General features: G+C 46.5%; 1 protein-coding gene across 8 annotated transcripts in view; it reads right to left on the bottom strand.

Moving 5' to 3' along the window:
* Positions 1 to 18,494, bottom strand: part of MAPRE3 (microtubule associated protein RP/EB family member 3) — a 692,788-nt gene that overhangs the window by 366,847 nt on the left and 307,447 nt on the right. The window lies entirely within an intron of this gene.

Genomic DNA, 18,494 nt, shown 5'->3' with positions numbered 1-18,494 from the left:
CAGTGGTCTAGATAAACACAGGCTAATGGTTTATCCGAGATTAGAAGGGGCGTCTGCGCTGGACGTCTCACCGTTGATACTTTCATTTTTTGACATATTTCACATGCTAGAACATAGTTCCTCGTTTGTCTTCTCATTTGTGGCCACCAGTATCGTGATTGTAATTCTTCCAGAGAATCTTTCAGTTTGAGGTGTCTGAGACCCTCGCCCATGTGTGCGTCTGCGATTAACAAGTTTCTCCTGTCCATGTTTGGAATCACTCTATCCCCCACTCCAGGGATTCGAGCAAAAGGGACGGAGTTTGCATCGATTATGTATGTATAATTGAGTGGATAGTTGATCGGTAACGCTGAGCAGTCGCCTTTTGATGACGTTTTCACTGCCAGCACTGTTTCACCGTCAATGTATTTTAATGTACGCTTTTTTCAATCTACGGGAGCCGGTTTAGTGGCTGCCGCTGCGGCTGTTTCAGCCAATGAATTCCCTACAACGTGAACGCCATCACGCTGATGACTCAGTGAGTGTGTCACGTGAGTCTTTGGTAGTTCTTTTTGTAAAAGAGCTATTTGTTCCCAGAGCAATTTCTGCTTTATTGGTGCATCTGTGTCATCTTTGTAACCGTTCTGAATCCATGTCTGCAAATCCTTGTTATATGCTTTGACGCAGTAATATGAATCTGACACTATAAGTGTCGGGAATTCGCGATCCGCATTATCCAGCGCCATTTTCAATGCTATTATTTCAGTTTGTAGTTCTGAATCAGTTTCTACTGAGTGTGATTTTGTTAATAGAGGTCTTAGTTTACCTCCGCGCCACACTTCTTTTGTAATCTCACATGTGGGGTTGTATGCATGTTCTCCCCAAACGGAGGGTTGAGCATGTCCGTCTGTATAGATTACACAGGCGTAATGTCGTAGAGGCAGAATGTCGATTGGCAGAGGATACGTCTTTTCATATTTTAGATTTTTTAATTCTTCTAGTTCTTTAGAAAATTGTCAACCAGGCTATACTTGATAACTCATATCCTAAGAACAGGACTGTCAGATGGGCAATTCTGGACTTTTTAAAGTTGAATTTGTAACCCTCTGCAGCGAACCCAAGTATTATGGTGTTCACTCTTTTCAAGTGAGTATCCAAGTTATCATCTGTTAAGTAAATGTCATCGACATAAGATAATGCTTCATCATCATATAGTTGTAGTAATTCTGTTACTCTCGCTGAGAATACCCCCGGGCTGTTCTTGTACCCCTGGGCTAACCGACAGAATTGCTTTTGAGTGCCATTTACTGAGAATGCAGTTAAATATCTGCTCTCTGGTGCTATGTTTTGACAAAAGAATCCATTGGAGATGTCCAAGGTTGTTTTGTATTTTTTGCGCACTATGTTATTCATTAGTGCAGCACTGTGTGAGTTTTGCACTGCAAAGGTTTTGCAACATGTGTTAAGGTGTCGGTAATCCAAAACTAGACGATATGAGTTGTCTGGTTAGAGACCGGAAACAAAGGATTGTTCATTTGTGAGGTGCAAGTTTCAATCACCCCCTGGTATTCTAGCTGATCTAGTATTTCATTTACCTGTTTTTTAGCTTCTTGCTTAATTGGGTACTGCCTTTGTGCAGTAGGTTGTGATTTTAACTGGATTTTGTGAGGAGGAGAATCCTCATCCCATCCTACATGATTTTTATATAAAGCAGGTGCTAAGGCCACTGCCCACTTTCTAGCAAGTGTGTATTTTTATGAATCGGGATTTGATTCGAGAAGGCAGGCATAATTACTTCTTCGCCATGAGGGCACTCCCTGACAAACTCTGGTGGCCAGTCTTTTTCAGCTAGAAGGATATCATAGCCCTTGGAGAGATTATCCCAAAATAGTCCCCTTATTTTCCTAGTCTTATCTCCCTCTATACGTAATGTTATCTCGTATTTCTTGTGGGGTTTGCTAACTCTGGTGTCTGCAGTTTCCACTTGAAGATATTCATTCGTGTCCACTGTCTCCAGATGATTCATAAGGACTTTGCGAGCTATGCTCACCTCTGCTGCGCTGTCTAGCATTGTCTGAGCCCACTCTCCGTTTTTCAGTTGTGTCCTCAGTATTCTCGGCATTGTTAACTACCTTGATACTGGCTACCTTCTTTTTTGGAAATTGTAATTTCTTTTTTAGCTGAGCAGGTTCCTTGTCTTTGGACTTGGCGTGCTCTTCTCTTTGTTCTGATCGTCCTCTTCTTTCCGATTTCTGCGAGGAAGTCTGAAAAGATTGAGAGGGACGTGTATCAATGTCTTGATACCTATCAGGTTTTTTAATATTATCCCTATTTCTAAGGTTATATCTTTTCCCAGAGGGGTCACTCTGGGGTGACCTGTGTCTCTGGTTTGGAGATTTCTCCCTTCGCCTAGGAGACCTTCCTCTGGACTGGAATTTCTTTTCTTTAGGATTGGATTGTTTGTTTCCATCCCAGTTCTTTTTTGGTGAATTATTATTAAAAAATATTTTTTCTGGACTTTCAGTCAGTTGCGGTTTTACTGGTATTCCACCTAAACTATCTCTACCTAGTTCCTCATAGGATTTTTCTATGATTCTGGCAATTTCAGCTGGTTGGTCTGCTATATCTGTCTCTTTTAACCTCTGGCGGATCGCCACGTTTGCTGCTTCACCTTTTATGTTGGCTAGTAATATAGCCGAGACCTGCTTGAAGTCTTTCAGTAATTTCATACCAAGAGTTAAAGCTGGTTCTGGACCGTATTCATCTTGAATTTGTTTTAGCACATCTGGTATCACCGAAATGGATGGAACACCGTGCGTTTTTGTGTAGATGGAAGCAAAGACTGTACCCCAAGTGTCACAGTCCTCTATGTGTGGTGCGATTCCCATTGGGAGACATAGTCAGAATCCTGTGTTTTTCTAGCGGGTGGTGTCAGGAAACACCGCCTCTATTTGGGTGATTTTCTGTGCCAACCAGAATGGTATCTGTTCCCGTTTAGCCGGAACTTTACCTAGGCAGGATTGGATGTTCTGTGGTGTGATTTTATTTGTGTTCCCCTGGTGAGGGGTCAGCTGTGGTAGTTTAATCGCTGGCTGAATTGTTGAAGTCCGCATTACATACTGAACTAATTGTCTATGAATTTTTAGTAATTGTTTTAGCTGTATTAACAGCTCTCCTGTAGACATTCCTTCGATGTCTGGGTGTGGTGTGTATCCGGCTAAGACCGGCCACGTTGCTCCTGGTCTACCTAAAGGACCGAGCCTTGTAATGTGATTGTTATGTATTAGGGCGCCATCAAATAAGAGCAAATGCTCTTGGAATTTGAGTGGTACTTCCACCTCCTCGAAAGGAGTGTAAATGTCGGGTGGAACCTCTATTTTGTAATAGTGGAAGTACTTTGTTACAGCATTTGCTGCTGGAAAATGTATCCATGTATAGTATACCTCTGTCTGCCGATATTCGTGTGCCTCAATTACGAATATGACTGTGCCACCTCTAGGTGTCAGTCCATTTTCTATAAGTTTTAAGGTTATAGATTTCCTTTTGGCGACCGGGATGAGTATTATATCCCCGTCTGCATCTAGTGCTGCAGTATCAGCTGCTACTATTTCAGCTGCTAATCTAACTGCCTCTCTTTCTTCATCACTTTCTGACATTTTACTGTTAGAAAGGTTATTCTTTTTGTTTGCAGATCAGGTTTCTTATGGAAACAGAGATTAGATGCACAATATTTTGGAACAGTGTATCCTTCAACGTTGACTATACCAAGAACCATACATAGGAGTTCCCTCCTGCGAGGTTTTGGAGGATATTACCTTTCACCCACTCCAGACGTCTTTGGAGTATTTGGGAAAAGGGGTCTGAGTGAGAAAGCACGACTGAGTTACTCTAAATGTCTTACGTTAGTTTTATCGCCCTTTCCAAACGCGTTGGGCGCCATGTAGTGTAGTTCCTATCTTCCCAATAGGCTCTGCGCATTGGAATAATACCTACAGCAGTAAAGGCCTAGGCCAGACGTTAACTAGGTCTACTACTGTCGATACTAGACTTAAGTTTTGGGTTTGCCAGCGTAGCTCAGAGTTCGCTAGAAACTTTCTCGAATGTTCAGGAAAGAATTAACTCCCCTGATTAGACAAGAAGGGATTTAGTTTCTGACAACCATAGAACATGACAACTTTGCTCTCCCCTAATCAAGAGTCAATCTCGAGAGTCGTGTGAGCACAAGGCAATTATTTTACTCAGTCAGTACGTGCATTCTTAGTCTCATCAGATTGTAGAGAAAAGGAAGAGACGGGCGTGTTCAATAAAAAGGTGTTATTTATTGATCAGTCTCTTTTCTCGTACAAGAGAAATGGATCGATATTATTGCAATACTTATAGTTAAGTAAAGTGCATACATTAAAAGCAATAGTATAAAATAATACTGTAAAAACATTGATATGGTTTCTGAGCCATATGATGTTTAAAATGATTAAAATATATTTACATACACATATACATTTGACTAAACGTACTCAACTGGTGTTTCTAAATACGCCTACCCCGTGTACCTGACCTAAGTCTAATGCGTGGGCGGGAATAGAAAGTTACAGTTTAAGTTAAGTTTGTTTTTGCAAAGTGAATAACTAAAGAATTCTCTGTGAGGGGTTATTCAGTTCTGTACCTGGAAGTTAGGATGAATGAGGAATGGTATCTCTTTCTCTGCTCTCGATATTCCAGGCTGCCTGCGAGGGCTGCCCAGAAGCGCCGGTGCTGGGTCTCTCGGCTTGAGATAGCAGCGCGTCTCTCAGCGCGTCAGGAAGGCGGGGCTGCTGCCAGCGGGGTCTGCTTCTGCTCTCGGCTTCGGCAAGTATGGCTGCTCCGTCTCGTCACCACGCGTGTGTTTGCATAGGGCAAGATCGGCAATATTTATACCTTAAAGGTGCCGAGATTGACGTAAGGATGGACATAGATACGTCAATTATTATTAATGGAGTTTTGTTAAGCGCATTCTACCCGGAGGCCTCGTAGCGCTATATTATTTGAATCAGGAGAGGTCACAGAGCCAGATTAGGTGAAAAGGAGCGTTTTCAGTTCCTTGCGGAACTTCAGTAGGTTAGGCTCGCCACGGAGGGTGTCAGGCAGGGAGTTCCAGGCCTTGGCGGCATTCCAAGAGAAGGAGCGTCCCCCCCATCTTGCCCGTTTAGTTCTATTAACGGTAGCCAGAAAAGCTGAGCTGGATCTCAAGCTTCGTTTAGGAAAATAAGGGTTTGCAAGGGAGCAAACCATGGCTGGGCCGGTTTTCCACATGGCTTTGTGCATAATGCACATGGATTTAAACACGACTCTGGCCTTGATGGGCAGCCAGTGCAGTTTCCTTAGTGCGGCTGTGCCTGAGTCTCGCCGACCCAGGTTTAGAAGAAGGCGAGCCGCTGCATTCTGTGTAGTCTGCAGTTTTCTGGTAGTAGACATAGGGGCTCCTAAGTATAATGAGTTTCCGTAGTCCAGACGGGATAGGATAATGGCCTGCACCATAATCCTTCGTGCCTGGAAGGGAAGAAGAGGCAGCACCTTCCTGAGCATCCGCATCAAGCCGAAGCAAGTGGCGGATAGGGTAGTGGCTTGTTGCTTTAAATCCAACTTTGAGTCCAACCACATGCCCAAGCTCTTTATTTGGGTTTTGGGTTGGGGTGGGGTCCCCATATTGGGGGGCCACTCGAGCGTAAAGCTCGGGGTTGGTGAGTTACCCAGAATCATAAGCTCAGTCTTCTCACCGTTGAGCTTTAGGTGTGAGAGGGTCATCCAGTGATTTATTGCTGCCAGACAGTTCATAAGATTGGGGGGAGAGGTATTCAGCTGGTTCATAGATACCACTAGTTGTGTGTCGTCGGCATAGGTCACTATATCTATGCCAAACGAACGCACAATGTCTGCCAGAGGTTGAAGGTATACATTGAATAATGTAGGGCTCAGAGACGAGCCCTGTGGTACACCTTGCTCAAGGGGCCAAATTTTTGAGTGGGCGTCGTTCTCGACTACCTCGAAGGAACGTTCCTCCAAAAAAGATTGGAGCCATATTATGGCCTTCCCTGAAATTCCTATGTGACGCAGGCGGTCAAGGAGGATGCTAGTATTGACGGTATCGAAGGCGGCACTGAGATCAAGCAACATGATTGCTACAGTGCCGCCTTGATCCATCTGTTTCCTAGCCAGCTCCGTCACAGTCAGAAGGGCCGTTTCTGTGCCTAATTTTGGGCGGAAGCCTGCTTGGGAGTCGTGGAGCAGGAGGTTATGTTCCAGGTATTGAGTAACAGAGGCATTAATATGTTTTTCCAGCAATTTGCTAATCCAGGGGAGGAGTGAGATTGGACGATAATTGGCCATGTTATCAGGGTCCAAGGTAGGTTTTTTTAAAAGTGCTCTGACTTGGGCACGTTTCCATACTGTTGGGACTGTGCTTGTGGCAATGGAGGAGTTTAAGATTTTGAGGATTGTAGGACTGATGGTGTCCTTGATTTTAAGTAAGTGGAAAGGGGGAGCCGGGTCAATGGGTGAACCAGATTTAACCTTTTGCATCAGAGTGTCTAATAGCTCCTCGTTAAGTAGAGGGAACTCATTCAACGTACAAGACACCAGCTGTGGTGAAGGGGGTTTTTTAGATGGTTCAAATGTGGCAATGATATTCTGAATTTTGTTATAAAAGTATTCTGCCTGATTATCACAGCGTAGTTGGATTTTGCTGGGATCAGGAGGAGTAGTGGGGATGTCCATGAGGGATTTAGCAATTTTAAAGATTTCCCTGGATGAGTTTGAGGCGCTAGCAATTATACTTTCAAAGTACACAGCTTTTGAATTACTTATTTCTGTCTTATATTTTTTAATTGCTTCTTGGTAGCTAAGTTTGTCCAAATTATTATGGGAAGTTCGCCAAGTGCGTTCCAGCTTCCTACAGCCTCTTTTCAGCTCTTTAAGTTGAGGAGTGTACCATGGGGAGTTCCTTGATTTGGTTTTTTCTTTAAGAGTTTTCAAAGGTGCCACAGAGTCGAGAGCTGTGCACAACCAATTAGTGTAGGTATCATAAAGTAGTGTGGGATCGGTTCCCAATTGGGAGGGGGCTGGAGATAGAGATTCGACCCATTGGTCTACCGATATTTTTGACCATTCTCTCCCTTTCTGAGTGGTACGGGTAAGGGCTAGTACTGGGGTAGCTGCTGTCCATTGTATTGGGACCAGGTGGTGGTCAGTCCAGGCCAGGGGCAGTGGTGTCCCTACCTCTAGCCTATGGTCATTACTGAATACCCAGTCTAAGAGATGGCCTTTCTCATGAGTAGGCTGGAAGCCCTTCTGAGTAATTTGAATGACCAATGATCAATAAAGATGTCATACGACTTGCTCGTTAGCACATTCTTTACTAAAGTTCTCTGTGAAATCAAAACAATGGCCGCACGGATTTTCCAGGTTGTCATAGGTTTGATTTGTTATGAGAACGTCGTATGCCTTATCAGGGGCTGGAGGAATGTCGCTTGTCTAATTAGATCTCAAGCGTTATGACCTAATCAGATAACACGTTCCTGTGCCGTAGTGTGACTGCGTCAGATAACGGTATCTGCATCATGGGGGCTTTTCTTGCCTCATGGGCTGACTGTTAGTTAACTTGATAGTTAGTTTAACCAGAATAGGGTCAGGAATAGGGGGATCGATTCAGAACCTATAGGAATACATGACATCACCAGACACTTTGTGAACACTCTGGGGGCAGTGGTCACTCCGAAGGGTAGGACTTTGAACTGGTAATGCCTGTTTTGTATGGTGAACCTGAGGTACTTTCTGTGGGATGGGTGGAGTGGTATGTGAAAATAAGCATCCTTGAGGTCCAAGGTTGCTAGGAAGTCCCCTTGGTTTAACAATGGAAGAATTTGCTGCAGGGTTAGCATATGAAAATGTTCTGAGAGGATGTACAGGTTGAGGGGGCGCAGATCCAGAATGGGTCTGAGGGAACCGTCCTTTTTTGGGATGAGGAAGTACAGGGAATAAACCCCTGTTCCCTCCTCCTCCACCGGTACGAGCTCTATTGCGCCTTTTTGCAGCATCACAAGAACCTCTTGCTGTAATAAGTGCAAGTGCTCTGCTGACATAGGACGTTGTCTTGGGGGTATGTTGGGTGGAGTGGACGTCAACTCCAGACAATAACCGAACTGGATAAGTTTCCTTACCCACCTGTCTGTGGTGATGGACGTCCAGACCGGCAGGAACTGCTGGAGTCTCCCCCCGACAGGTGTTGGATGGTCGGGGGGCAGTGACAGAGAGTCACTGTTTGTTGGCAGCAGAGGAACGGGAACTGTTGTTGCCTCTGCCTCTGCCCTTGGCACTGTTTCCTCTGTAACCCCCTCTACCCTGTTTGGGGTACGAGGATTGTGTGCCACCTCTAGTGAATTGCGTCTGCTGTGGCAAGTGTCCTCTGTTAACACCACGTGTACTTGAGCGACGAAAAGTGCTCCCTCTGAATTGCTGAGACTGAAGCGCCCCCATGGATTTAGCTGTCTCATTGTCTATTCTGATCTTCTCGAGGGTGGTGTCAACATCTGGGCCAAACAGTCTGTCTGGATTAACGGGCTGGTTGAGTATAGTCGTCTGTATGTCAGGCTTGAACCCTGAGATGCGAAGCCATGCTTGACGCCTCAACATCACACTAGTGTTGATCGCTCTAGCCGCTGTATCCGCAACATCAAGCGCACATTTGATCGCAGCGTTTGAAATAAGCTTGCCCTCCTGTATCAGCATCCCAGCTGCCTCCTTAAACTCGTCTGGAAGGTGTTGTAGGAGTTGCTCTAGGGTGTCGTAATGCGCCCTATCATATCGTGCCAACAGGGCCTGTGTGTTAGATATGCGCCAGATATTGGCTGCCTGTGCAGCCACCCTTTTCCCTGATGCCTCCAGCACTTTTGACTCTTTGTCTGGGGGAGGAGCTTCACCCGTTGTTTGCGAGTTCGCCCTCTTGCGGGCATTGGAGACCACCAAAGAGTCCAGAGGCAGCTGGCCCCGTATATATGCTGGGTCCCCAGGTGCCGGCCTGTATTTTTTCTCTATTCTTGGGTCACCACCCTTGCTCTTGTGGGTTCCTTGAAGATGTCTGTGGCATGCTTTAGAACTCCTTTAAGCATTGGAAGTGTTTTCACAGTTTTTTCTGCTGCAGAGAATGTGTCAAACAAAAAGTCATCTTCCGCAGGGTCGGCATGCATTTCCACCTTATGGTTTGCAGCCGCCCTTTCAATCAAGGCATTAAATGCCGCCGAGTCTTCAGTTGGAGATGTCTTTACACCATAAACCTGTGGGTCATGTACCACCTGTTGGTCCCCCTGGTCACCAGTGTCAACCCATGATTCCTGTTGTTCATCAGGGTCATTGTTATCAGGAAAGTTGTACTCCTCATCCTGGTCACCTTCATCTCCCTCTGAGGCATTGGGTGAAGGTGTTGGACTCCTTCTAGGTTGTGGATGAATAGGTTCAACAAGGGCAGGAATGTCTTGTGCCGGCCTCTTCTTCTTTAGAGGTATCACAAACGATTCCAATGGCTGGGAAGTAATTTTCCGCTTATAGAGCGTTAATTTTCCCGTGTCGGCGTCGATATAGTGCTCAGACTGCTCTTCTGATGCATGTTGTCGACCAAAACGTCCACTTAGCAGCGAGTGCTCCGAACCTCCAGAGTCCTTTGGCACCGACCGAGGAGCAAAGGCCTTCGGCGCCACCTTCGGCGGCAGAGTGTAGAGGATCGGCGTTGAAGTCTTTTTCGGTGCCTCCATCGATTGTGGAACCGACGGCTTTTGAGTCGTCGACGTCAAACTCTTCTCCCGTATTCTCTTGAGGGAGTCCGAGACTTGCTTGGTGAAAGAAGCGGAGGGTTTAGTCGGCCCGACCGATGACCTCGGGCCGCCACCATGGGAAGACCCCAGCGTCGACGAGTTGTCCTTGGTCGCCGGAGACGCAGACGCATCCTCGACCGTTGTGGTCCGGGCTTCCTTCACGGCCTTAGGCGCCGAAGCCGTTGGCTTTGGATCGGCAGGTTTTTGTTTCTGCGTTGGGGCTCCGGACTTCGGCTCGGGGCCCTTTGCTGACTGCGCTTCGACCGTGCGTTTGCCTGTTGGCGCGGTAGTCGTGTCTGAAGGCGGTTTGACAGTCTTCTTCGACTTCGATTGAGCCACCGTGCTCGACACGTGCTCGACGACCTTCTTCGAGCTTGGCTCCTTGACCACCTTAGGTAGTGTAGCCGGCTCAACAGCCTTCTTCGGAGCCACTGAAGTCGACGGCGTCGATGACGTAGCAGGCGTCTTCAGTTTCGATGGCGCGTCGGCCATGTTTGTTGTTGTCGATTCCGAAGGTTACAGTTTCGGTTTCGATATGCTCAATGGCGGCTCCGCTGGTGTGTCCGTTGCCGGGCCAGAAGGCGGGGCCGAGGATTGCGGTGTAGGGTCGTGGGTAAGGCCGAGTGGCGATCCCGTGACCCGAGCCTGAGTCATTGTACGTTCGGGGCATAGCTCATCCTCCGAGCTATCTTCCGCGGCCCCATAAACTTCCTCGACGTCCCCTACCTCCTCGACGTTTTCCTCTAGGTCCTGGCCCTCAACGGGTTCTCCGGAATCGGCCTCGACCTCCGTCGATGGTGGTGAAATCTGCAGATGATGGCTTCGGCCTTCTGCCTCGGGGTCGTCGAAGATGTCGACAGGTGCCGGAGCCGCTCGCCGGGCCTCAAGGCGCGCCGAAGCTTGAGCGTCTTCTTCGACCTGAACTTCGAACAGGCCATACAGTTGGCCTCGTTGTGGTCCGGCGAGAGGCACTTGTTGCATACAGGATGCACGTCGATGTGTGGGTACTTCGAACCGCACACAGGGCAGAATTTGAACGGGCTCCGTTCCATCGTAGTATCGTCGGGGTCTTGCTGCGATGACAGGGCCTCGATGTCCGAAGAGTTACTCGACTCGTCAGAAGACCGACTCAAAGAGTCGGAAGAGACACGAGACCGAACGCGAACAATACCGACGAGGTAACGAAGGCCTTTTGGCCTTAAAGAAGTTGCTTGATCGATTCCGAACAGGAGACGTTGAAATCACATCCGAACCCAATGGCGGAAAAAAACAATCTGGGGATGGAGTCGATGCCCATGCGCACTGTAGTCCAGGGGAGGAGCCACTTATCTTGTGATACTTCGAAGACTCTTCCAGGACAACAATGTGCAATCATCCGGACCCAACACTAGGCGGCGATCTATGCAATAGATACGAATTTAGCAGCCCACATGCCTCAAACACATCTTAATCACAAAGACTTACCTACCACCCTGACAGTTGGTCAAGTTAGTCCATCACAGAGAGAGTTAATCACTACCCCTACAGAAATTATTAACCTCTCCATGAATACAGCAAACCTGAGTGTAAATAGTAACACAGGAGGAGGGTGCAAAGTTTGCGGGATAAATAACCAACTACTAACCAGATTAGGTGAATTAGTCAAAACCTATCTGCAACCTATTGACCTGTCTCTCAATAAGTTCGAAAAGCAGATAGCTGCTTTGAATACAACATCAAACATCCCCAAAGGGGTGGGACCGGTACAACCAGGGGGGCAAAAAGTGAACACCAAAACCCCTACGGTAGGGGTGCAAGCCTCAAAAACCACTACTGATGTGATAAATGCAAAACCGAATCCCCCACCCGTAGGGGTGAAGAAAATCCCAGAGACTACAAAAATTCTAGAGTCACCAATAACCCCAGCCCCCTTAACACCCTGAAGCCTAAACACGTTAAGCCTCCAGGAGTAAAAATTACCAATAATAGATCTAGGGGGAGGGGTGGGCACCCAATACATTTACCAACAGAAGCAAGTCCTTTCGTGGTAATCATGACTGGGGTTCCCGAGTTGAGTCCCAACGCGGAGGAACCGGACTGGTCCCTAAAAAACAAGGTGTTGCATTGGCTATCCACTAACACACCCTCACCACCGTACTCCACGAGTAGAGTTTCAATGGTCCGCAGGGTCCCGTGGATAGGTAACGAGCCTAAAAGAATCCCCGGAGACTGCATCATAGTCAATTTTGACGATCCATTCACAGTAGAGCACATTTGCTCCTGGGGTACGCGAGTAACAAACGATGGGATTGATACAAAAAGACTCGCCTACTTTTACCCGCCAACACCTCGCTACAATGAAGGCTCACTTTGGAACTGGACTCAAGTAGGAAACTGGGATAGGAGAAGAGAATGGGTCAATTGGTCAGGATATGGAGGTAGAGATTCCGCTCCTAATATAGGTTGGAGGGGCATACCAGTCGCAAAAAGATTTAATTGCCTAGAAATGGTCGATTGACCATCATTGCGTACTGGTCAGGGTTACAAGGGCTTTCTTCCTTTGGGACATCAAACCCTATTATCATCTGTAAGATCCACTAGATCCTCCTGTCTAGGTATAGCACCCGTTACGCCAGTGGACTTATAATCCACAACTCCTACCTCTACACCAGAAATAATTCTTGATTCACCACAGTTTCTTGCTATTACAAACGAATTAAACAAGACATCTCGTATTGTGGGGAAGGTAGTTTTTGCAAGAGCAGCAGAAGTAGGTTTACCTTGTGTGACTCCATCTATCCCTAACGATCCCGTTAAAAAGCTTTCTATTGTCCCGCTGCTAGATCAGTACCCACTATCTGGTACAAGAGCTTGCAACGTTCTCCCTGAAACTACTGTCCTGACAAATTCAACTTTAACCCTATCAGTTCTGTTTTGGAACGTGGCTGGGCTCCGCTCCAAGACAAAACGTAAACCATGGTTAGGCGCACATCAAATAGTATGCCTTCAGGAAACCTGGGCCATTGAGCCTATACACATTTTAGGCTATAAAACACATCACGTCCCAGCTAGCTCTAAACGTTTTGGTAGACCTAAAGGTGGCCTTGCAGTATATACCGCAAACAATTTCCCAGCAATGGACATAATCGCTCTACTGTCTGGTGAAAATTTCCAAATTCTAAAGATTCTACTAAATAAATGCACGCCGTATTTCTTGGTTAATTTTTATAACAACCTCTACCCCAATGATTGTATTAATATTTTGACCAAGATTGCATCTTTTCTATTGGAACAGCGGAATACGCCCACCACCCTTACTTCTTATGTGATCTGGGGGGGGAGACTTTAATGTACCATTATGTAATAATTATAAGAAAGGTACCTGCGGTCTCCAAGATGAAAACGGATGCTCTCTGACCCACTTTACACACACGAAGTTAGGAAATTGCCTAAATGACTGTTTGTTTTCTCTGGAGCTGGAATATGCGAATGACCTTGTGGATCCACTCGTTGATTTTTTGCCAACTTTTCATGGAAGGGGTCTATCAAGTGTCATCGACTATATCCTATGTTCCCAGATAACAAAGGGTCAACTTAAAACCTTTAATTCAGGCACAGACATCTCTAGTGACCATTTTCCAGTTAGTGTTAGCCTGTCATTTAAAAATGTTTTACCTCACTCAACCAGGGCCAGTTTACTGAATCAACAATCACTGTCTATGGACAGAGTAAACGGCTTCTCTGTAAAATGGTCCAAAATAGACCCAGCAGCAATAACTAGTAAAGTGGTAACCAGAGCTCTTTCATGGATGAACAACTGTTTAGCACTAGACTCTTCTCCCCAGTTGATTTTAACCAGCTTCCTGAAAATTATTAGAATCATACGAGATGAACTATTTCGTAATCAAAAACCCCGAAATCCAGAAACCAAAGGCTGGTTTGACTCAACTTGTCGTATAGCCCTAACCAACTTAAAAAAAGCAGTTCACAACCACGACAGACTGTGCTGAAATCACTAAACTCAAAGGTTTATAATCTAGCACTGAGAAACCGCAGAAAAGAAATTAAGAATAACTTGTGGGTCCAACTACAGTGAACTACAGTTCACTGTTTTGGCGTCATTTTTCAAAGATATTTGGTGGTCCCGTTACCATCGGTGAGGTTGTTTTGGCAGATGACCCTCCCGAGGACCTGACATTTCCCATTGACCTTCTCTTTGATCACAAGGAGGTCATCAATGCGTTGTCATCTCCCAAAACTGGTAAAGCTCCCGGACCGGACGGGGTTCCTCTAGATATCTTTGTACATAATCCGGAACTATGGTCACCCCTTGTTACCCAGGTCATGTCAGCAACTACAAAAATTGGCCTAATAGACTCTTGGTCCACCTCCATTTTACTCCCAATCTTCAAGAAGGGCGATCGCAACAATCCCGCTTGCTACAGGCCCATTTCCCTCCTGGATTCCTTGGGGAAAGTCGCTGGTCGCCTGATCCTGGAACGCCTCCAGGATTGGGCTTCCTCTAATAATATCTTGACAGATCTCCAATACGGCTTCCAGGAGGGACTCAGCACTGTTGAGCAAGCGCTGAACCTTGCCCTTCTAATTGGTAAATATGTGGGGGCTAAAAGCGGTAACCTTTATTTAGTTTATGTTGATCTTAGCGCAGCATTCGATTGTGTTATCCATTCCAGGTTGTGGTCCATTCTTGGCGACTTGGGGGTAGATCCCCCTCTTATTCAATTCCTCCGCGAACTCTATTCTGACGCTACTGCGTGCGTTAGATATGGGATCGCCAGTGAATTAACTCCATCATTTTCTGTTGTCAAAGGAGTTAGACAGGGCTGCGTCCTGGCTCCCTTTCTATTCAATCTATATACTAACGGCCTGGAAGCAGCCTTGCTTGAAGGGAGTCAGGATCTTCCATCTATTAAACAACGCCCCATTCCCGCCCTGTTATACGCGGACGACTCCGTAATCCTAGCTAGAACACTAAACCAGCTACAAAGACAGCTAAACAAATATTGCTAATTCATGCTCTCTTTAGGCCTAAGAGTGAATAAAAACAAAACCTTTGTTATGCACCTTGGCCCCAGGGCGAAGAATCCCAAGTCCCTTTTCATTGATCAAGTTAGGTTAGAATGTACAAGGGAATATCCTTATTTAGGAATCTTAGTGGACGACAAACTATCTTGGAAACAAGCCATGTCAAGTAAAAAGCTTCTCTTCCAAAGAGCAACCTCAGCTCTAGTCTCCTTCTCTAGGAAACTGGGTAAACCTGCCCCAGCAGAGTTGCTAAAAATCTATCACGCCAAATGTCACAGCGTAGCAACCTATGGCGCAGGGGTTTGGGGTTATGCTCCCACAGATATCCTGCAAACGGTTCAGAACAGGTTTTTAAAATATCTACTGGCACTACCACAAAGTGCCCCAATATACAGATGCCACATCGATCTGGGTATTGATTATTTGACAGACAACATCAAATGCCAGCCGATTCTGTTATGGCACCGCATTTGGACTAAAACGCAATGTCATCTTACCCGCTCTTTGATAACCGACTGCTTGACCTTGGCAAACTGGAATAAAATCCCTTGGCTCCTGTATGTCTCCAACTTCCTCAAGGACTTGAATTGCACATCTTATTTCTCAGAACCTACCACACTGGTAGCTGTTACCAGGAAAGATCGGAAAAAACTGTGCTTAACCCATCTGAGAGAACTTCGCCTCTCACAAGAAGTAGGGAAACCCTCTAATGTACAGATTCTTTCGGTCCAGTCCGTTTTGGGTACTCAATTATATTTATCTTTCCACCTAACTAATCATGAAAAGTATGTTTTGACTAGGTTTCGCTTTAATTCCTTTTTCTGCCTAGTTACTTTTCCAAAAGAGCAGGACTGGTCGCATAACCTCATGAAATGCCCTTGCGATGGTACATCATCTCAATCTACAATTCATGTAACATTGTTCTGCAGATTTTACGAGATTCCTCGCAAGCGCTGGATCATTCCTATTCTCCGGAAATTGGGTCTGAGAACATGTCAGCCAGCTTATTTGGCCCTGCAGTTTCTGGATTCTCAATATATTGCCAAATGTGTAGCTTGCTTTTTAAAATCATGTCTAAAAATTCGCTGTAAATTTTGAAGCTTTTTATTTACTTGCCCACCTGTATGGTATCCTAATGAATTGTTTTTTAAATCAATGGTTTTAATGTTAAAACATTTTTATTTGTTTTTAATTTAACATACATTGAGGCTTTCTATATGCATTGTAACATCTTAACTCTGTACTTTTTATGGTTTCGTTACGTGTAACCGAATAAAAGTTTATCAAAGTCAAAAGTAGATCGTGGACTCAGAATGTAAAGGCAGGCAATGCACACAGAAACTGAAAGGAAGCCATAAAAACAGATCAAGGGAAGCGAAGCACCCAGAACCCTAAGGCTAACTGTACATCCAGAATCTTAAGTCAAGCTACGCTCCCTGAATCCGAAGAGAAAACATGAATCTGGAATTTAAGGCAAAACTATGCATTAAAATCTAGAGGCTTGCTAAGCATACGGAATCTGAAGTGAAGCCATGAACCTAGAATATGAGATCAAGTTACTAAAAGGGCAGCTACACTTGTTCCAACGCAATGGAAGGCCCTTCACGAAGGGTTGCTGGACAGCTTTCAGACGCTCATTGCTGTATTTGGGTGTTAAACTGGTACTTTGAAGGTGAAACTCTTCCCAGACAGTATTAGCGTGTAAAACATGACATAATAATGTAATAGCACTACCAGAAACTGTCAGGTATTACTCTGCTTAACTTGCCTTTGCTTGCCACATAATTTAGTCAACTCTGCCGGACAATGCAGTCCTTCTTTGGTTCATAATTCCAGAGACCCTGTTTATAGACCATAGTATTTTATCTCCCATGGCTCGGCTGGGGGTGTGTGCCGGGACTTTGGCCCACTTCATTGTCCTGTATGTATTCATGTAGATAGGTATTTGATATCCGTACAGAGCAAACGCATCTAAAATACAGCGGGAGGCTGTCAAGGGTCAAAGACCGTGCGAGGAGAGCTGTGCTAGGAGATGACCCCTGTGAGAGGCCGTCGACGGCAATGACTACTATCCTTCTATCTTACAAAAGATACTGCTGGGCATGGGGTTCTCGTGTTCACCTGTTCCCTTGGGGTTCACGAACAATGCGAATGATACTGGAGGTTTGTTTAACCATGTCATTTGAAAAGGCAATACAATCTGTGTAAAAAAAGAGTCGGCGCTAGGAGAGGAAGCAGCTAGTGCTACTACACCAGTGTTTCTGTAGAGCTTTCTAAACTGGAGCAGGGCTAGGGCCAAAGCTGAAGGATACAAGGATGTTGTTCCAGGTCCTGGGTGAATAAACGGAGAAGGCTGTTGCCTTGTGTTTTTCCTTTACTGTTTTTTCTTTCTCTTTTTTGGCAAGTCAGAAGTCTCTCTTAATTGAATGCAGCGTTCTCGAAAGCACTATGTTGGGTTTATTTTGGGACAGCCCTCCTAGTGATCAGTGCCAGCCGGGGGGACAAGGCTCTGCCAGCTGAAGCCTCTCCTTGGGTCGACCGAGGATGAGGAGAGGTGCTCTGGGGCCAGGTATGGGACTGCTCTGCGTGACACGGGTCGTCGCCCTAGCTGGTGTCACGGCGGGGGCACCCACTTGGTTCACTTAGCGCTGTGTGGGGGCGGCAGAAACACAGCTCAAGTCTACGGATGCGCCTGTCGTGGACAACACCAGGAAAGTGCCAGTGAAGGCGCCAGATCACAACTAGAAGCAAGAAAAGTGGCATCGATACGCCCTTCTACCACCAGTAACACAAAGCTTGGTGGTGGTCCACCACCTGCCTTTCAACTATCCTTTGAGTGTGTTGATAAAAGTGCGAATTGACTGCGAGGATGGAGGCATGCACTGAGAACCCGAACACCAGCATGGACACGGCACGCGAACGGGAAATGGCACTGAATTGTCCGTTCCTCCAAAGGCCGGACAAGGCAGTCATTCTCCCCGGAGAGATGACGCGAGACCCGGCAGCGATGTGTAAATGTGTCCGCCGCATGCACAGACGGATTTGCAGGGCGCCCTGGTGTGGAGTTAATTGAATGCGAAACGCTGACTTCTCGGTTACAGCCCCCACCCTAATGGAGATGAACAAGCATTTATCAGGCCGGCAGAAAGTCAATCACTGCGGTAGAGATGAGCCGCTCCGTGAGCAGAATCAAGGGATGCCCCAGCACAGGCCGGCAGAGAGCCAGCTACAGAACCACAGCTGCTACCTTAAGCTGGGCTCCCCAGCCAGCTACAGCTGCAACCCTGAGCTGGGCTCCCCAGCTAGCTACAGAACCACAGCTGCTACCGTAAGCTGGGCTCCCCAGCCAGCTACAGCTGCAACCCTGAGCTGGGCTCCCCAGCTAGCTACAGAACCACAGCTGCTACCGTAAGCTGGGCTCCCCAGCCAGCTACAGCTGCAACCCTGAGCTGGGCTCCCCAGCTAGCTACAGAACCACAGCTGCTACCGTAAGCTGGGCTCCCCAGCCAGCTACAGCTGCAACCCTGAGCTGGGCTCCCCAGCTAGCTACAGAACCACAGCTGCTACCCTAAGCTGGGCTCCCCAGCCAGCTACAGCTGCAACCCTGAGCTGGGCTCCCCAGCTAGCTACAGAACCACAGCTGCTACCGTA

Source organism: Lissotriton helveticus, chromosome 6 (genome assembly GCF_964261635.1).
Source record: "Lissotriton helveticus chromosome 6, aLisHel1.1, whole genome shotgun sequence".
Classification (NCBI taxonomy): domain Eukaryota; kingdom Metazoa; phylum Chordata; class Amphibia; order Caudata; family Salamandridae; genus Lissotriton; species Lissotriton helveticus.
This window is presented reverse-complemented; position numbering and strand designations above follow the sequence as displayed.